This window comes from Misgurnus anguillicaudatus, chromosome 5 (assembly GCF_027580225.2).
Source record: "Misgurnus anguillicaudatus chromosome 5, ASM2758022v2, whole genome shotgun sequence".
NCBI lineage: Eukaryota > Metazoa > Chordata > Actinopteri > Cypriniformes > Cobitidae > Misgurnus > Misgurnus anguillicaudatus.
The window spans coordinates 31,052,012-31,070,735 of NC_073341.2; positions in this window are offsets into that span (position 1 = coordinate 31,052,012).

Genomic DNA, 18,724 nt, shown 5'->3' on the forward strand with positions numbered 1-18,724 from the left:
AAGAGGAAGGCCACAGTGAGACCTCATGATCATGAGTGGCTGCTTTTGCAAACAATGATGTGAAATGGGAAAACAGGATCCAGAGTTTGGGAACTCCCTTTGCATGCAATTATACGGTATATGCTTATCTGGAGTAGAGGCCTTTGGTGGGAAAAACAATGACACCACCTCACAGCAGGTCGCACTGACTGACTGAAGATATATATATATATTTCTATTTATTTAATGTTTTAAGATTTGATGAACTATACTTCTAAATTTGATTGTTTCATATTTTGTATTTAATGCAAAAGCACCTGTCTGTGTATTGAATTTAAACTTCATATCTGTATTACCACCCGATCAGTTGTTCCCCACATCTTATTCTTTACTTACGTGGCACGTCTGCACAAAACCTTTCATCCTGATCCATTTAATCACTGCATCTTGTATTCTCTCTGTGCTTTGCTTGAATACAAATGCAATGTCTTCACAAATAGAGAAAAACCCACTGAACCCAGAGCACAGAGAGACTGGCGATGTTCCTGATGTTTCTCAGAACCAGCAGATCGTGTCTCAGGTACTGAGATCTGTAATAATCAGTCCAGAAACAAGATGTTCTGATGTCTGTAATCTATGTGCATGCAGCGGATTGATCCGGCAACATTATTGCATTGGTAGGACTATCATGTAATGGATTAATGTTTTAAATGCATTTTCCAGGGTGCATGAGGACAACTTATACTGATCAAGTGATGCTAGTGATCTGTTCCCATTTTGTTACAAAGCTCACAAATCTCACTTTTTTTTGCAGTGTTGACAGATGATACACAGATTTAGTTTTTCATCAGTGATATTGTTTTTGTGATGCCTCTCCCTTCCTAATGCGCTACTGCAGCTGGTTCCTGTTTTTCCTCACATTCAAATGGTTATTTATTACGTGTTCATACCTCAAATAGTTTTTTAAACCTCAATTTTTTAAAATATATTTATATTTTAAGTTTAGTAGTTTTCAGATTAATACAGAGAGAAAAAGTTTAGCTCACTGGAGCTGAGTCAGAATTAAATCGCACATCCATCTTCTGTGTGATAGAGAAGTGTCAGCATGAGAAGGAGGTGCCAATGAGGAACACGTGTGAATTACACAACATTATGCATAGTTCAGCACTCTTTAACTTCAAGATAAACAGACTATCATGAGAGTTAAACTCTCTTAAACGTTTTTCTGAATTATCCATGATTGGATTGTTATGCTTTTGATATGTTATAATTGCTAAAAGATCTCATTATTTCTACATTATGAATAATAGCGCCTTCAAGGGCCTAGACGTTATATTTAGAAAATCGAAACGGATGTTATTTTTTAAGTCAAATAGTTTTCTCATTAGATCATTAAATGATCATTGATAAGATGGATAAGACAAAGGCAGTGTTTGTTTCATTTAATACCTGTAACAAATAAACACTTCTCAAACCTTCACCTTTCCTTACCTGGTTTTTGATATGTAAATATGTTCCAGTTGGCTTTCTGTTAATCCACATAAAGGATTACAGGTGAATTATTAACGCCTGAACGTTTGCGCTGTTCAAAGGATTTCTCATAAATATGGAACGCACTTCAAAAAGCTGAAGAGCTGGAGGCCTTTAATGCTTCATCATCTCCAACAGACATCCATTTTTAATGTCGTGATGCCTTTTGTACAGAGGACTGTGGAAAAATTACATGTAATTTTCATTTATGCATTTAGCCAATGCATTTGAAAACATGCATTCAAGTCCATGGAACACTATGTCCTATGTCCACTATGTGAAACACTAAGGGCCATATTTTAACGATCTAAGCGCATCGTCTAAATGGGCGTGTCCGAATCCACTTTTGCTAGTTTAACGACGGGAAAAATGGTGTGTGCGCCGAGCGCATGGTCGTAAAGGGTTGGTCCTATTTTTTAAATGAGTAATGGGAGAATTTTGGGCGTAACGTGCAATAAACCAATGAGAGTCTCAGCTCTCATCCCCTTTAAAAGCCAGTTGTGCTGGCGCTATGTCTAATCCCTATTTAGATGACGGACTTTGTAAACTGAAAAACTAAGCAGAGGAACACGATCCGATTAATGTTAAATAAATGTGTTGTTTTTCACTTGTATTGAAATTGTTCTTTTTTTATTAAAACTTTTAAAACGCGTTTTCTTTTAGTCATGGAAGTAAAAAGCAGGCTTTTAATTGGTTTAAATGTATGGCTATCCAATATCATCAAAAAGTTATTTACAAGTATGTAAGTAAAGGTTTGTACTCTAAAAATACTTTATTTGTAAGAAACAGGAGATAAAGAATTTACAAACGCCTCTTCGCACCTTTCAGCACTTGGACAGCGTCAGTTTTTTTAAGCATTACTTAAAAATGTTTTTTTATCTCACCATATCCACAGGTACAGAGTCATCATATACAATAAATCCGTGAGGTAGCATTAAAAAAAAAACATTTAAAAACAGATGCATTTGTTAAAAGCAAAGCATTTATTTACTTATCAGGCTGCAGGTGAAGCTACTTTTGGGGGCCTTAATGTCCAAGAGACTCAATAATAATCTTTTACATTCAATCCATTAATCTTTTATATTTAAAAGCGTTTTTGTGCTGCTGCACATTTATGTATGTGATAAGCAAACCCGCGTTGTCGTTCCATTTATAGGCGCATATTACTAACGTGCTCTTTAAATAACAAAAAACATATTGCGCCATTGACTTTAGACTTTAGACCAGGTTTTTGTTGGTCGATGGCGTAGTCTATTTTAGTTGCCCCAAAATAGCAACGCGCCAACAATGCGCCTGAACACACCACGTTTTTACATCAGAACGCCCATGTGCGCAAAAATGGGCGCAAATGCATTTGCTATTTAAACAACGTGGCACTAAACGTGAAAATTACTATTGCGCAGGGTGGAAACTAGCAAAAGACACTTGCGTCGCGCATTGCCTGCATTGCGCTGCATTGCGCCGGGTGTAAGATAGAGTCCTTCAGGAACACCATGAACCCTTGCACATTCTTAATTGTAGTTCTGTCTGACTTCTGCACAAAACAAATGGCCATTTCCATGCACTGTGACTGTCTGAAAGAACTGGTCCCTAGCCCTACACAAAAAAAAATGCTGGTTTATTTTCAACCCAGCATTGGGTTTAAAAGGGACGATCCTAGACCGGTTGTAATGTATCCCATGCTGGGTTTTTTCAACGCAAAATACTGGGTTGTTTTAACCCATTTTTGGGTTAAAAATAAACATTTTCTTAGTTAATTTCAATACAGCTGCTTGGCTCGTCCCTTTTTGACCGAATGCTGATCCAGTATCTTTAGAGTGTAGCTTACACTGGGGTGGTGCCTTTTCAAAAAGTACACCTTTGCACCTAAAGAGTTCATATTAGTACCTCAAAGGTACCTATTCATACCAAAGAGTGTATACTAGTAACTCAAAGGTACATATTGATACCAAAAGTATACATATCTACTTAAATGGTACACGTTAGGACTTTTTTAAAGGGTATAACCCGGCAGCTTGGGACGTTTTTTTTTAATTTTTTTCTGGCAGTGAGGGTCTTCTTGGATAAACTTAATAATAATTATCGTTAGTGTCGTATAGCTCTGGGTGACTGCTCACAGACAATATTAAGCGTTCCTTCATGTTGAATACGTGACTCCGGGCGGGGCTGCCACCACAGCAGCAAGCAGGCTCCTGATTGGGTAACGCGGCACGAAAATCCGCCAAAGTTCAAATTTTTCAATTCGGGTGTCAGCCGCAAATTCGTGTAAAACACAATGCCCAAAAAGCACAATTCGCACATACCGCGGCAGATGCTTAGTTTGCACCATTCGTGCGAACTAGATGCGCAAATGAGGCGGAATTGCATCTACCGCGCCAAACGCCTCATCCGTGCCACGAGACCTCCAGCGCGTCTTCACATGACTTAACATTGAAATCACTCGCACTTGATGCCTCTACCGTGCCTGTTGTAAACGTAGCATTATGGGGTGGTTTCCCGGACAGGGATTAGCTTAAAGAGACATTCCACTTTTTTTGAAAATATGCTAATTTTCCAGCTCCCCTAGAGTGAAACATTTGATTTTTACTGTTTTGGAATCCATTCAGCAGATCTCCGGGTCTGGCGATACCACTTTTAGCGTAGCTTATTTGAATATTGAATTCAATCCATTGAATCTGATTATACCATTAGCATTGCGCTCAAAAATAACCAAAGAGTTTCGATATTTGTCCTATTCAAAACTTGACTCTTCTGTAGTTACATCGTGTACTAAGACCGACAGAAAATTAAAAGTTGTGACTGTTTAGGCCGATATGGCTAGGAACTACTCTAGTTCTGGCGTAACAATTAAGGATTTTGCTTCCGTAACATTGCTGCAGGAGGCGCAATGATATTACGCTGTGGCCAATAGTCCCATGCTATTAAAAGTAACTATTGTCAGCTGCTGCATAAAATAATCTGTGTGTCTCGATCAGCTCCCTTGTTAAGTTGTCAGGGCACTGATCAGGGAGTCGGCCATTTTAAGGGCTGTCTCAATCGCAAAATCCGTCCAGTGCACTGGAACGTTCGTTCCCTAGTAAAATCTCCCACAATGCAACGCAAAAACCAGTGAGCTTTTTATCTTTTATTTTTTGCAAAAACCTTACCGGAAATCACGTGACCTTTTCTGAAGCTCGCCAACCGTACATCACGTGATCCAACCCCCAACTCAATAAACTTTATGAAATGTGACTTAACTTTTTTAAAGACAAACGTTTGTTTTAATTTTAAATATAAACACACATCGCTACACAGTAAGGAGCCACAATCTACTCAATATTTAAAATAATAGTATTTTTTAATTGCAAAAAATATATATGTACATACATTTAAAATGTAATTATATTCCTCCAATTGTATGCACGGATATGTAAGAGAATAATGACAGCGTTTTTCACAATGTACTGTTCAAAATTAAGTTAGAGATATGTTGGTTTTGACGGTTGTTGATGAGTTACAGCTGTGAATGATCACAACAAGCTTAGGCAGCCACGTGACAGAAAAATAAGTGAACATTGTCCCAATGTCAAGTGAGCTAGGGTCCTTCCCAGTCCCTGAGCCTGTGTACATGATATACTGATTCAGGACCTCGGGAGCTAGGGAACAAATTGAGACAGACCCATCATTTGCACCTCCTGCAGCCATGTTACGGCAGCAAAGTCCTTGATTATTATGCCAGAATGAGAATATATAGGCCAAGACAAGGCCTTAGTTTAATAAGGAAATATAACTAGTTTTAACAAACATGCATTACTAAAAAGATTGTCTGTGTGCATTAGCCAAAACAATGGGCACTGATGTATAAGATATGTCAGTGCAAGTTGTCTTCAGTTTGGACAGCTCTTACATTTATTTTAGTCTGGGACTAGTTTGATCCCTGTCCGAGAAACTTCCCCTTAAAATGATTTTTTAGAGTATTTTAAACCCAGCGTTGGGTCAAAATATAACAAACCCAGCTTTTGGGTTAAATTAACCCCTAAAAATTATACATATTTGAGCCAACAATGGGTTAAAACCACTCAGCATAGGTTAAATTACAACCTAGCGTGTTGGATTTGTCCCTTTTTGACCCAATGCTGGGTTATAAAAAGAACCAATTTTTTTCAGTGTGTGTTTTTATACACAAATAAATGTTTTTATGCAGCACGACAAAAGTAAATATAGCCCTTGAGAGCGGTCAGTGTGGTGGACCAACAAAAGTGGTGAGTTTTTAGTAACAGTTTAATCTTCAGGGAAACGACAGTCCAGTCTTTATTGCCCTTTCGCTTTCTTCTGCCCACTTCCTGTGCGATGGTATACTCCCTTTTATGTCTTACTCCATATAAAGTAGGAATATTAAGTACTGCAAGCATTACATCAATACAATCTATTTTCTGACAGGAGTGGCTGAAATTTATTCCAATTATATCTCTATGTTCCCTTTGACTTTTCAGTTGTTTAAAATTGCTGGTTGCCGTGGAGTCTGTCGTCATTGTGATGTATTAGATGACTGCATTCAGGAGACACCGAATCAGTATTGGAGATGATGACTAACCAATCGAAACCACAGCTGTAAAAAGAAATTCTTTTAGAGATCTGGTCTTTCACACGACCGCCGCATTAGTATTCTGCTCATCTCTACCTAAATCTCCCTCCTCTCTCTCTCTCTCTTCCGCACCATTTCTCTCTCTTCCGGCTCAAAATTCCATTTCTTGTTTAGATCGGAGCGATGCATCCGATTTGGCCTAAGAGGTTTTATTTATATCGGAATAATTAAAAGGCTCCCTGGTAATCTGCATAAGAAACCCTAGACACGAGTCACAAAACAGACTTTATTATGGTGAAAATGTTTCTCTGCTTCATGCCAGCAGCTTCTCTTGAGGCTGAATTCAAACAATGCCACGTCTAGCAGGGCTGCTGGTTCTGAACAACAAAGAGCCGCACAATAGCAGAGAAATGAAATGAGCATGTTTACTCTTGTTAAACCAGTAACTGCAAACACACAATACTCCCTATGCTTTCCTTAGTTTGGCAATTGTGCACCCAGCTAAATTTTGGCTTATCTTTGAATACCCGCATATTGAAACAGGCCTGTGTCATGTTGTGCATTTCAAAAGCAGCTTGGCTTTGAATAGCATTTGGAGCTAGATTGTACATGTTCATATGCCCCAATGGTCACCAGGGCATTACTATGCGGTTGCTAAGGTGGTTTTAAGTGTGTATGTGCTTGCAAAAAAAAAATTCTGGGTCACTGCAAGAGAGTTTCTATGATATTTCAATTGAATGCTAATGCTTGACCCAAGTCAAGAGACTGCCCACAAGTTTTTATGTTATTCTAGTCAATAGAAATAGCTTAAGATCTTTAATGTAAGTCGAAGTTGTCTTTCTTTTTTATCATCTAATAGATTAAATCACAACTCCGATCTCTTAGAAAAGCAATAACGCACTTAAACTAAAAAGGTGGTACAATTTAATGTGTCATTCTTAACACAAACTGCGCGTTTTTGACTTTGGCAGATGCTTTTATCAAAGCTGTTTGTTTTTGTAAATTTTTTGGTATCAAACCCATTACTCTTTAACATCTAATCTCTAACCTTACAGCAAGCATCACTATAAAATGGCTTTTGTTAAATGTCAAATCAATCCTTGGTACAAATGTGATGTTTTAGCTCAAAATACCCAATAGGCTATAATTTATGTTAAAATTGCCACCTTGTTGGTGTGAGCAAAAATGTGCCGTTTTGGGTGTGTCCTTTTAAATGCAAATTAGATAATCTCTGCACTAAATGGCACTTGGTTGGATAGCACAGATAAAGGGGCAGGTTATTCCCTTCTGACATCACAAGGGGAGCCACACTTCAATGACCTATTTTTCACATGCTTGCAAAGAATGGTTTATCAAAATTAAGTTACTGGGTTGATCTTTTTCACATTTTCACAAGCACTGGGGACCCAATTTTAGCACGTTAATATTGAAAAGTCAGATTTTCACGATATGTCCCCTTTAATGTGTTCTGCACAATAGATTTATGAAGCAGTGCAGAATTATGTTCAGGTATGAGTCTGTTGTCGCTGTCAGCCAGAAAGAATGGTTAGACATGACAGGAGAAAATAATGTGTTTGTGTCTTTGTAAAAGACAGGCAAGGAGTTAAGAAGAATGGGGAGGAAAAAGAGAGAGAGAGAGAGAGAGAGAGAGAGAGAGTCATATTGTAGCCCTGGAAAGTTGAACAGCACCGCTTTAAAGTGGATGCTGGCTGTACCGATGAGTCACGAGAATAGAGGCACACACACACAGAGAGAGAAAGAGAGAGGGGGAGAGTACATACCACCCCCAATCGACTCTCTTCCTGTTGGAAACGCTGAAGGAAAATATCTTGATTAGCCCACACAAACAGGAAAATCGGAAGTCGACTGATAAAGGCTGCATGAGTGGGGTTGCATACACCTGGATCAACAGATGATGAAAAGAAAAGCTTTTATCCACAGAGTTCTTGCATTTAATTGACTTGTGTGAATCACAAATTCAACAGCACAGAACTGCCACGAAATGCACTTAAAAAGCCCTTGAAAAGACATGAAGCAATTCAAATTAAGTCCATTTTTTTAAAGAAATTACGATTGGTCCTTGTCCAGGTAAAAGTCACAGCAATAATCTTATAATGTTCTGGGTGGTTGCTAGGGTATTTCTGGTGGTTTCTAGGTAGTTGAAAAGAAGTCTTGAACAGAAGAAAGTTGAACTGGGTTAATATTTAAAAAAATAGCCTGTCGCAAAGTTATATGATAATATTATATTATATTAGCAAAGCTCTCTTTAACAAGCTGCACACTCTTAAAGGCGGGGTGCATGATCTCTGAAAGCCAATGTTGATATTTGAAATCACCTAAACAAACACGCCCCTATCTCAATAGAATCTGGACCTTCTTTTGATAGATCCGCCCAACACATACGCAACCCAGGCAACGATGTCGGTTAGTAGACATGCCCCTTACTGCCGATTGGCTGCACGTGTGTTTTGGTACTCGGCTCGACTCTCTTTTCCAAAGTGTCTTTCAAAAATCATGCACTCCGCCTTTAATGCAAACAAAGAAAGATGACTTCTGAACATTAACACTTCCATTATCCATTCCAGATTAATTCCCTCATTGTAAGTTTTACATCTGCATTAGGCTTTTCACAGTGCACTTAAAGGGATAATTCACATAAAACATTTTCGTTTATTTACTCACCCTCAGGCCATCTAATGTTTGTTGACATTTTATTCCCAGTAGAACAATTAAGAAGTTATTTTGCAGAAACTGCAGTGCTCTGTGATTCATATAATGCAAGTCAACATCACACTTTCAAAAAGCAGATATATACAATACAAAAGTAATCCCCACAACTCCTGACAACATATTGACATCTTTTGAAGCCAATCGAAATTGTATGTTATTTAGGGTGGCCATTCGTGCCAGTTCCGCCGGACACGTCCCGAACATGTCATCAAGGTTCTCACATTTCAGTTAAAATACATTAGAAAATTAAGATTTATTTCTTTTAAGACATACAATCATTGTAGTTTCATTTTTACCTTGAAATGTAGCGGTTGCTTTTCTGAAATTTTGTAACTGATGTGTGAATGATGTGACGTTTTACTGGTAAAAAGACGGAACGTCACTGCATGTGTGAACAGCACATTTTGTATTTACTGGTAAATTCATTCTGGTAAATTCATGGTAATTATTGTGAAGATGTGTGTAACCCAATTAGTGTAAATCTCGTTTTTTTTATCTAAAACGAATTATGTATTGTAAGGATTAAACCACTGACCATGTCTTCAGTTTTTCGGACCAAATGCAATGATTGGGCAAACATTTTATGGTCCTGTTTCTTTAACAGAAGATACTTATATAATGTATTTAGACCACTTCACTTTGTGATATAAGGATGTGACCAGCATTTCAGGTCAAAATCTTATACACCACTTTAACAACCCAATAAAGTGCTTTGAAATGCACAGCTATTTTGATGCATTGACATAATTTCTACTGAAACAGGAAGTTAAATGGCCCCTCCCCCTTTAAAAATAACCAATAGCGTTTAGTTTTTCTGACAGCCAGCAATCAAATGAAAAACTGAAGTGCATTATAATGTCATAAAAATGGTTGAAATGTACTGACAGAAGTGAGGGACTTTGAATCAAACTATGTAATAAAAAACTTCAATTTTGATTTCATGAGGGAATAAAAACATATAACAGCTATAGGAAATACAGTATGTTCATGCCTGTATAATAATCTTTAATAAAGTCATGTGTGATAAGAGAAACCAGCAACATCCATTCTGAACATTATGTGCTCCATAATCACAGCTCATTTTTTATTCTTCATACAACTGAGATCCGTTGCGTCTCCCACGGTAGACCGTGAGTCAGGAAGACCTGGCATGGAGCTGCAGCGCAGGGCGGCTAGATCTCTCAGTGGTGGAGAGCTGTGGATTGTTATAGTTTGTAGTGGGTGGATACAGAGGGTCATACAGTAGTGTGGCAGGGGACAGGAAACAGGTGTCAGAAATGACGCAAAAAGTGTGAGTGAGAGACTCACATAAACAGCAATTATGGCTCATACGTATTCTCAGCCTGTTTGTATTTGCTAAGCATACTGTAATCACTATTGTTACTCAACTAGTCCTTTTTTTTAAAACATTGAAACTCTGTTGTTTGGTTTTTACAGCGTGGTCACCATGATGCAGTATTTACTATTTTTTTAACTTTTTATTTTTGAGTGGTGTACTTGCATTTTTAGGCATTGCATTGGATTATTACCATAGTCATAGTCATTTTCAAAGCTTGGAATGGGCATTGTGAGCATAAGCCACAAATGTTTCTAGTAAATCCCTGAATTTCTCGGTATGTTTTCATGTCAGGTAATATAATAAATATATATTATTCAGAGCTACAGTATAAGTTACATTGTGTATATAAAATCTGCTCCAAACTATAATTTATTCTGCAACATAAATGCTTATTAAAATGATCACAGTGCCTGACAATCTGCAGACAACCCTAAAAAAAGAGTACCTTAAGGATTTCATATTTAACATCCACTGAGATCTAATAAGAGTAGATCCAGTACGATTATTGCATATTATACCACGGGGGCTGTTGAATGCTTTATTCTGATTGGCTGAGAAATGTTCAATGAGTGTAAATTATTTTTCTGTAAACGGCACATCTAACTTGTCAAATGTCTTAAAAATAGGCACCAGAGCAATGTTTGTGTTAACCGTGGTATAAGCGTAATAATTAAGTCGTCAATTCAATGGCCCGTCGTCAATTATTTCTTACTTAATAAATGAAGAGTGTCGTTGCAAAACGAGATAACCACCATTTTTCTAATTGTTCAGAAATCTCGTTTTTTGGTTGTGCATTCCAATTAATTTCAATGCAACTGCAGTTGGTTTGTTTTGATTTAAACCTTCCTAATTTAAAAAATACAGCTAAGTAGCACCATAAAACAAAATAATAACATGATAACATAATAATAAACATGTTTTGTCAAAAATGTAAAAAAATGGATTTATCTCGTTTTGCAACGAAACTCTTCAAATGGTTAGTTCCAGTCCTTGATTCTGATTGGCAGAGGTGGGGACAAGTCACACATGGTCAAGTCCGAGTCTTAAACCATCAAGTCCGAGTCAAGTCTCAAGTCATCAAATATGGCTCTGGCCTTCCATTTCAGTTTCTGACTCAAACTGTTCCCACATAGGCGTGTACACATAGAGTGCATAATGTGAATGTGGAGTGCTTGTAGTTTAATTCAGTACATATTTTTTTTAAAATCAAATTAATTAAACTAAAAAAGTAACTTGCATTACTTTTTTTAAAAAGTAACTCAAATAGTTATGTGTACATTTAAAAAGTAATGCGTTACTTTACTCGTTTTAGATTGTAAGTAGTACCGGCCAAGAAGACTGGTGCTGTGGGGCTAGTTTAGTAAACTTTTCAGTTCATCATCAGCAACATTTTACAATTTACACAAACTGATATTAATCCATAAGACCCTCTGGAGGAAAGCAAATGTAAACCACAAAAATGTGCAGACAGTGTAACAGCTCTCCAAATGCAGTGTTAATAAATGAATCATAAAAAGTGTCTCACTGTTGACATAAAGTTTATGATGCATATAAAGGCATTCATCCTGCTGGTGCTGCATGTTTGTTTTTCCAGTTTCCAAGCACCTGAGCTGGCATCTCATAGAGTATTTCATTGGGCATGGCAGTGAGTGCATCAGTTTTTTAAAGATAAAGCCTCCGGCCACCGACTCTGAGCTTGAAAACCAGATGTGACACTGACATAGCTCCACACTTCCAAACACTTGTAATATTTCAGCTGCTGTTTGAGTTATATGTCATGTGGTTGCCAGAGAGAAAGATCTGTTTCCGACACATCCCCCTCAGACCCTAATGAGGAAGATCCAGATTTTCAGTCTGCCTCTATTAAAGCTCAGGGAGAAAGGATCAATTTCTACCCACAGACAAGCCCAAGAATGAGTCATCTGCACACCCACCCTTTGCATGAGACATAACCGTTTTATAGCTGAGGTAAGGGTTGTGTGCTATAAGCAAGCATTCATAATAGGCACGTCTGGTTGTCTTTTAATATTTGGTCGGCAAAAGGTCACAGTATCAGACCGGCCAGAGGCTCAGATTTATCCACAAAAAATGAAAACAGCTGGTTGTTTCGATCAGCACCGAGGGAGAGCTTTACCTTATGCCAGTCTTATTCACAAAATGTAGCCTTAATTGTCTTTGTTTAAATTCAGACTCTGTAAATTGTCAGCGTAACCTCAACTCACCTTTCAGTAATGAGAAATTTCCATGCAAGGCAAAATGAGAAAGCACAAAAGTAAAATGTTAGTAAAACTGTGTATTAGATATACATGTAAATAACACCTTGTGGTGATTTCACGGCCAGGGATTAGACTAGTCCTAGACTAAAATAAATTTAAAAGCTGTCCAAACTGAAAACAACTTGCACTGACACATCTTAACATATATCAGTGCCATTCTTTTGCCTCAAGATGCAAAAGTAAAAACAACTTAAATGTCCTAATATAACCAAGGCCTAGTCCTGGATTACTCTAAACTGTGTCCGGGAAATTACCCCTTTATGTTTGCACATTACAATAACATTTCACAATATGCCACTGTATAGTAAATGATAACTTACATGGTTTCACAGACTCTCTTCTTTCATCTGACTGACATATCCTCTAGGATGTCTGTCCAGGATTTCGCAGTGTAAATACACTTACATTGTTTGTCTTATGTCACTGTTGACCGAAACTTTTTGCATGCTTTTCTTGGGTGTATCCAGTATTATTCAAAGAAGAGAGTGGACATACAAATTCTTTGGTATGCATCTTTGCTATTTTGTGTATTTCAGTGATTTTTTTCCTGCAAAATGCAATTAGAATTGCTATTCTTCTGTAAAAAAACAATGCTCCCAAAAAATGGTCCTATAGTAACTGGTATTAAAGATTCTTAAAGCTTAATGGAGTTCTACTGATACAATAAAGCCATTGATCAGCTGATTTCTAGTCATTGAATAAATGCTGTGACTCCATGGTACTAGTCTCAGCCTCAGACGTCACGCCCAGGAATCGTCTGCTGAACGTCTGATGCAAACGGCACACTTAACTGGAAACACTTGAGCAGATTTGAAGTCATCCTCAGATTGGTTAAATTAAACAGGATTTCCGAAAGACATGTGTCGCGTTCTTTAACGTGGAAACAATACAAAGCTGTTGAAGAAAACTGTATATCAGTGACTAATAAAGATGCACCGATATGAAATTTTCCATTGATACCTATTATTCAGACTGATATTTGCCGATACTGATGCCAATACTGATAATTTGGTGGTTGTATTAACTTGCGTTAACTAATTCTAAAGACGTACCAAAGCATTTGCAACTTGTTCAAAGAAATGAGAAACTGCTTTTTTGATGTACACAAGTGACACAATGATGTGAAAATTGAACAGGTAGTTTTGAAAATTTCAATTCTGATCTGAGAAATGTACCAAGCAACTGAGAAAAACTGTAATATTGAACATTAAACTAGTAATGCGTCTTTACATTTTCTATACACAACGCAAATTCATTGCATTTTCCTGTTCTCTTTTGATTGACAGGATATATCAGCCATGACTATCGTCTGTTTTTAAACTATTGCCCGATATTGTGAAAAATTGGTTTTATTGGCCGATACCGATTATTGACCGATATATTGGTGCGTCTTTAGTGACAATGCCTTATCAAGAATAAACGCTGCATTTTTAAGAAGTATGCGAGGTATGATGTCTTTCAAAAGAGTTTTCCTTGAAGCAACTATGTAAAAGAGATATTTTATCGTGTTAGCGTTTGCAATTGAAGAGTTTCGTTGCAAAACGAGATAAATCCATTTTTTTACATTTTTGTCAAAACATGTTTATTATTATGTTATCATGGTATTATTTTGTTTAATGGTGCTACTTAGCTGTATTTTTTAAGTTATGAAGGTTTAAATCAAAACAAACCAACTGCAGTTCAAATGATATTAATTGGAATGCACAACCAAAAAACGAGATTTCTGAACAATTTAAAAAATGGTGATTATCTCGTTTTGCAACGAAACTCTTCAATTGTTGTTATAAACTTTAGAGACATTCATGAAGGGTGGTTAGACACCAGGCTGTTATTGCAGAAACATTTTCATGCCCCTAAACATGACGTGGCACAAAGCAAAACGGGATTGGTTGCTTTACATGTGAGATTAAATGCTTAATCCTGCAGCAAACACATTTTTATCAGTACAACTTCCACATGTCCCATCCAATCCCAATTTGTAATGCTTAATATTTTCAGTCAGTTATTTTTATTTTCTTTTTACCACTTCTCTGGTAATGAAATGTCAGTCCTTTGGGATGTGTTCATAGCTACATTGCACATTGACCTGAGGGGAATAACTTTTCCCCGAGACCTGACTAAAGCAGATACATTAGGCTCTGTTCACTGATCAAATTTGAGATGGTATTTCTCTGAACTGTAGCAGTTCACAAAGTCAACATGCCTCGGGAACTTGGAAACCTCTGGGGATAGTAGGCTGAACATTTTATATAACATTTTATATAATAGTCATTAGTACACTGTCACAAAATAAAGTACAAAGCTGTACCTTTTCTGTCCCTCAAATGTTCCTTTCTGTACCTTTATGGGTATACAACACATTGAAATGTTGTTTTTGCATACAGTATTGTACCCTAAGGACCTATTGTGCAGCTTTAAAAGCTCACCCAAAAATGAAAATGTGGTCATCACTTATTCACCCTTATGTTGTTCTAAACCTTATTTTGATAAAAACAAAAGAAGATATTTTGAAAATTATGGTAAGCACACAGCTGTTGTATTGACTTTCATAGTAGGAAAACAAATATTATGGAAGTATTGTGATAATTGGTAAAGAAGATTCATATCTTTTTTACCATTTATCACAATACTTCCATAATATTCCCAAACGCAATAAATCCATTGGTTCCCAAACGCTAGTGTTGTAGTCAAGACCACCTAAACCGAGACCAAGTCATGACCAAGACAGGCAGAGACCGAGACAAGACCTGAGACCTCATTTATAAAAGTGCGACGTAGGAACTATCCTACATTTCATCTAAGACCATTTCTGAAATTATCGTACGTGTGATTCAGAGAAAAGGAGCGTATGCACAAATAAACGTGCGTACGCCTGTTTTCCAGATGTGCAGTTTATAAATCACAAATGATCTTAAAATTGTGCGCAGCCGAATGCTCTTAGAACTCCGCCTTCTAAACGCCCCTAATTTAATTCATTGGCATATAAATATTAAATTATCAAAGGCCAAATTCTCTGACTGCTACAATGGCAGTGGTCAAAAAAAAAAACATCTTTGTTGTTGATTGCTTAAGTTTTTAATATTTCTAAATTCTAACATGAAAACTTTATTGACGTCACTCGAGTTAAGGCGATTATTAGTGGACCTTTCAATTCACGTGTTTTATTTTACTTTACAATAAGGTTCATTAGTTAACATTAATGTATTAACTAACAAGAACAACCATTAGCAATACATTTGTTACAGCATTTATTCATCTTTGTTAATGTTAATAGAAATAAAGGTTTTGTCCATGTTAAAACGATTGAATTCGCATTCGCAGTGCATTAACTAACGTTAACAAGATTTTAATAAAGTATTAGTAATTGTTGTAATTAACATTAACAAAGATTAATAAATGCTGTATAAGTGCAGTTCATTAATGAACCTTATTGTAAAGTGTTACCCATTTAAATATATTTTTTACACTTAAACGTAATATTTGTGTCTTAAAAGTGTTGTTTCAGTTTGCCATGCCTCCTGCACGGCGGTGTAAAAATAAGAGATTTTTCAACTTTTAAATTCAAAGATCGTATCATAAACTGTCTGAATATATTCCACATGGATTAATTTGGATTTACAGAAATTTAACATTAAAATTGATGCATGGCAATCATTTATATTAATTTTTTAAATACCCATCACTCTTAAATGTCGCATGTCCCTTAGGGCCGGTTCACACCGGCTGCGTGGCGTATCTGTTGCGTGTCAGTTGCGTGGCGGCTGCGTCGCGTTTTCTGTGTCTGTACATACCAGAAGCGTGGCTGATGTGGCGCTGACTCGCTGCTATTGCTATAGGTGACATATATTTTGCCTGGAAACGCTTCCAAGACGCTTGCGTGTCATGCAGGCAGTGTGAACTGTCAAACCTGCTAACATGGGAGCCTAAATAAAAACGGCCACGTCACGCAGCTGAGATGCACATGCCACGCGGCCGGTGTGAATCGGCCCCTTATTGTAGGCTACATCGAGGCTTTAAAAGGTAGTTCCTTTAACGTTTTAATCATTGAAGTCGTTTTTTACTTTCATTTAATAATTATAAATTATAAATGAGGTCCAAGACTTTAAAGGGTCGAGACCGAGCCAAGACCAAGACAGGCCGAGACCAAATCAAGACCAAGACCATTGCAAGTCACTGCATTAAAACACTTATGATAAAATGTGGAATATGCATATGATTAGGCACTTCTTGTCTGTGTGTGTGCATGCGTGTGTGTGTGTGTGTGCCATCAGAAAAATTGATAAAATAATCAAAGGCATTGCAGATATTTGGGAATTTATCTTTTTCTATAAGCAAATAAAAGTGAACAAACATTAAAGAGCTAAAATCAACTTAACCATTTATTCTGAACTGTCTTTCAATGGCTTGCCATCCACTTAACACAATGCAGGTGTTTTTAGGAATAAAATTAGAAAAACTCTCATTGGGAGAAACTTAAACAATGCTTAAACAATGCCAACATCATATGCAAAACCTGAATAAACTGCATAAAATTTATTATTAAAAACAAATGTGTGATGAGCACTGCAAAAAATGATTTTCAAGAAAAAATGTTCTTAGTATTTTTGCCTTGTTATCAGTAAAAATATCAAAAAAATTCAATTTCAAATTTAAGTGATTTTGTGTATAAAACACGCAAAAAAATCTGCCAATGGGGTAGGAAAAAAATCTTGAACCTTTTTCTTAAACAATAAATTCAAGAAAAATTCAAGAAAAATTTGCTTGCCCCATTGGCAGATTTTTTTGCTTGTTTTATGCACAAAATCAATTAAATTTGATATTTTTGGGTCGTTTTGTTCATCAAGAAAAAATTTTACTGAAAACAAGACAAAAATACTAAGAATTTGTTTTCTTGAAAATCATTTTTTACAGTGCCATCAGTTGTGGTCTTGACCAGTCTTGAAATAAAATTCCGAGTCCTCTTTGTCTGAGACCGAGATGAGACAGAGTAAAAATGCGGTCGATTCCAAGACGAGACCAAGACCTTTAAAAGGTGGTCTTGAGACCAGTCTTGGGACCGAGACCGGTCTCGAGAACTATAACACTACCAAACACAATAAATCCATTTTTATTAATTTCGGTAAAAACGTGTTTTCTATACCAAGAAAGTGACAAGATGAAAACCACTATTTTCTGTTACAAACCTTCACATCACGTAAGTTATAATAAAATAAAACATTCAAATCCATAATTGATTTTCAAAGATTTACTATAAAAACATTATTTTTTCCACAAAATGCAATAATCCAAGTTTTTTTTCAAAATGCTATAAATCTATTGAACATTCATCTTTGTCATGTTATATTCATTTAGTTGACTAGTGGTATACAGTGATTAAAAATCAAAACTTTAATGGCATTAATAAAAAAAAAACACTTACTTTGTCATATTAAGAACACTGTCATCGCTGAACTTTTTTGACAGCGATCAGCTGTAAAATGTTTTGGTCCTGCTCGATTTTCGTTGACTTTGAGTAATATAATGGAAAGTTTTTCATAAGATCCTCTGAGGTCAATGTGTTAGCATGACAGAAGCTTGATGCTGTCGGGAGAACAAGCAACAGCCGACATTTTTCCATCTCCAGAGAGCCTCTCGCGTAATTTATAAGATTTTGATGGCTTACAGTTTCTTCACCGTCACAGAAAACCACCACAGGTTTAGCAATGCCATCAAAGTATTATTTTGTTTTTTGATTGTTTGTAATCAATGGAAAACATGTTATCAATTGGAAAAGAGATAAAGCAAAGAACCCCACCCTCTTTAACTGGGATAGATAAAACAAGCTGAGATTGAGGTAATGGGGTGGAGGAGGGATCCTGCCAAAAACTGTCATGGGACAGAGGTGAGGGCCGGCTAATTAAAGGCACCTCTGTGTGCTGATTGGTTGGATCACATGACCATGCTCCTCCCGAACTTAGTTCAATAAACTTCATTAAAAGTAAGGGTACAAATATTTAACTGTACGTTTAAAGGTACACAATTGGTCCTTAAGGTACAATAATGTATCCCAACCTGTTAAGGCACAAAACAGAACCTTAGAGTACTAGAGTACTTTTCTTTCTGACAGTGTAGTTATAAGAGTAAAATAGAACCATTTTATATAAAAGTACCAACTGACACCATCACATATACCACCATGATACTTCTGCTGTACTTAAATATCAAAGAGTTGATTCATTTATCAGTCAAAAAAAAAAATGCAACTACTTTATTTAACTACTCCTGTTCAAGCATTCTTGCTGATGAGTTAAAATCGATTATAACATA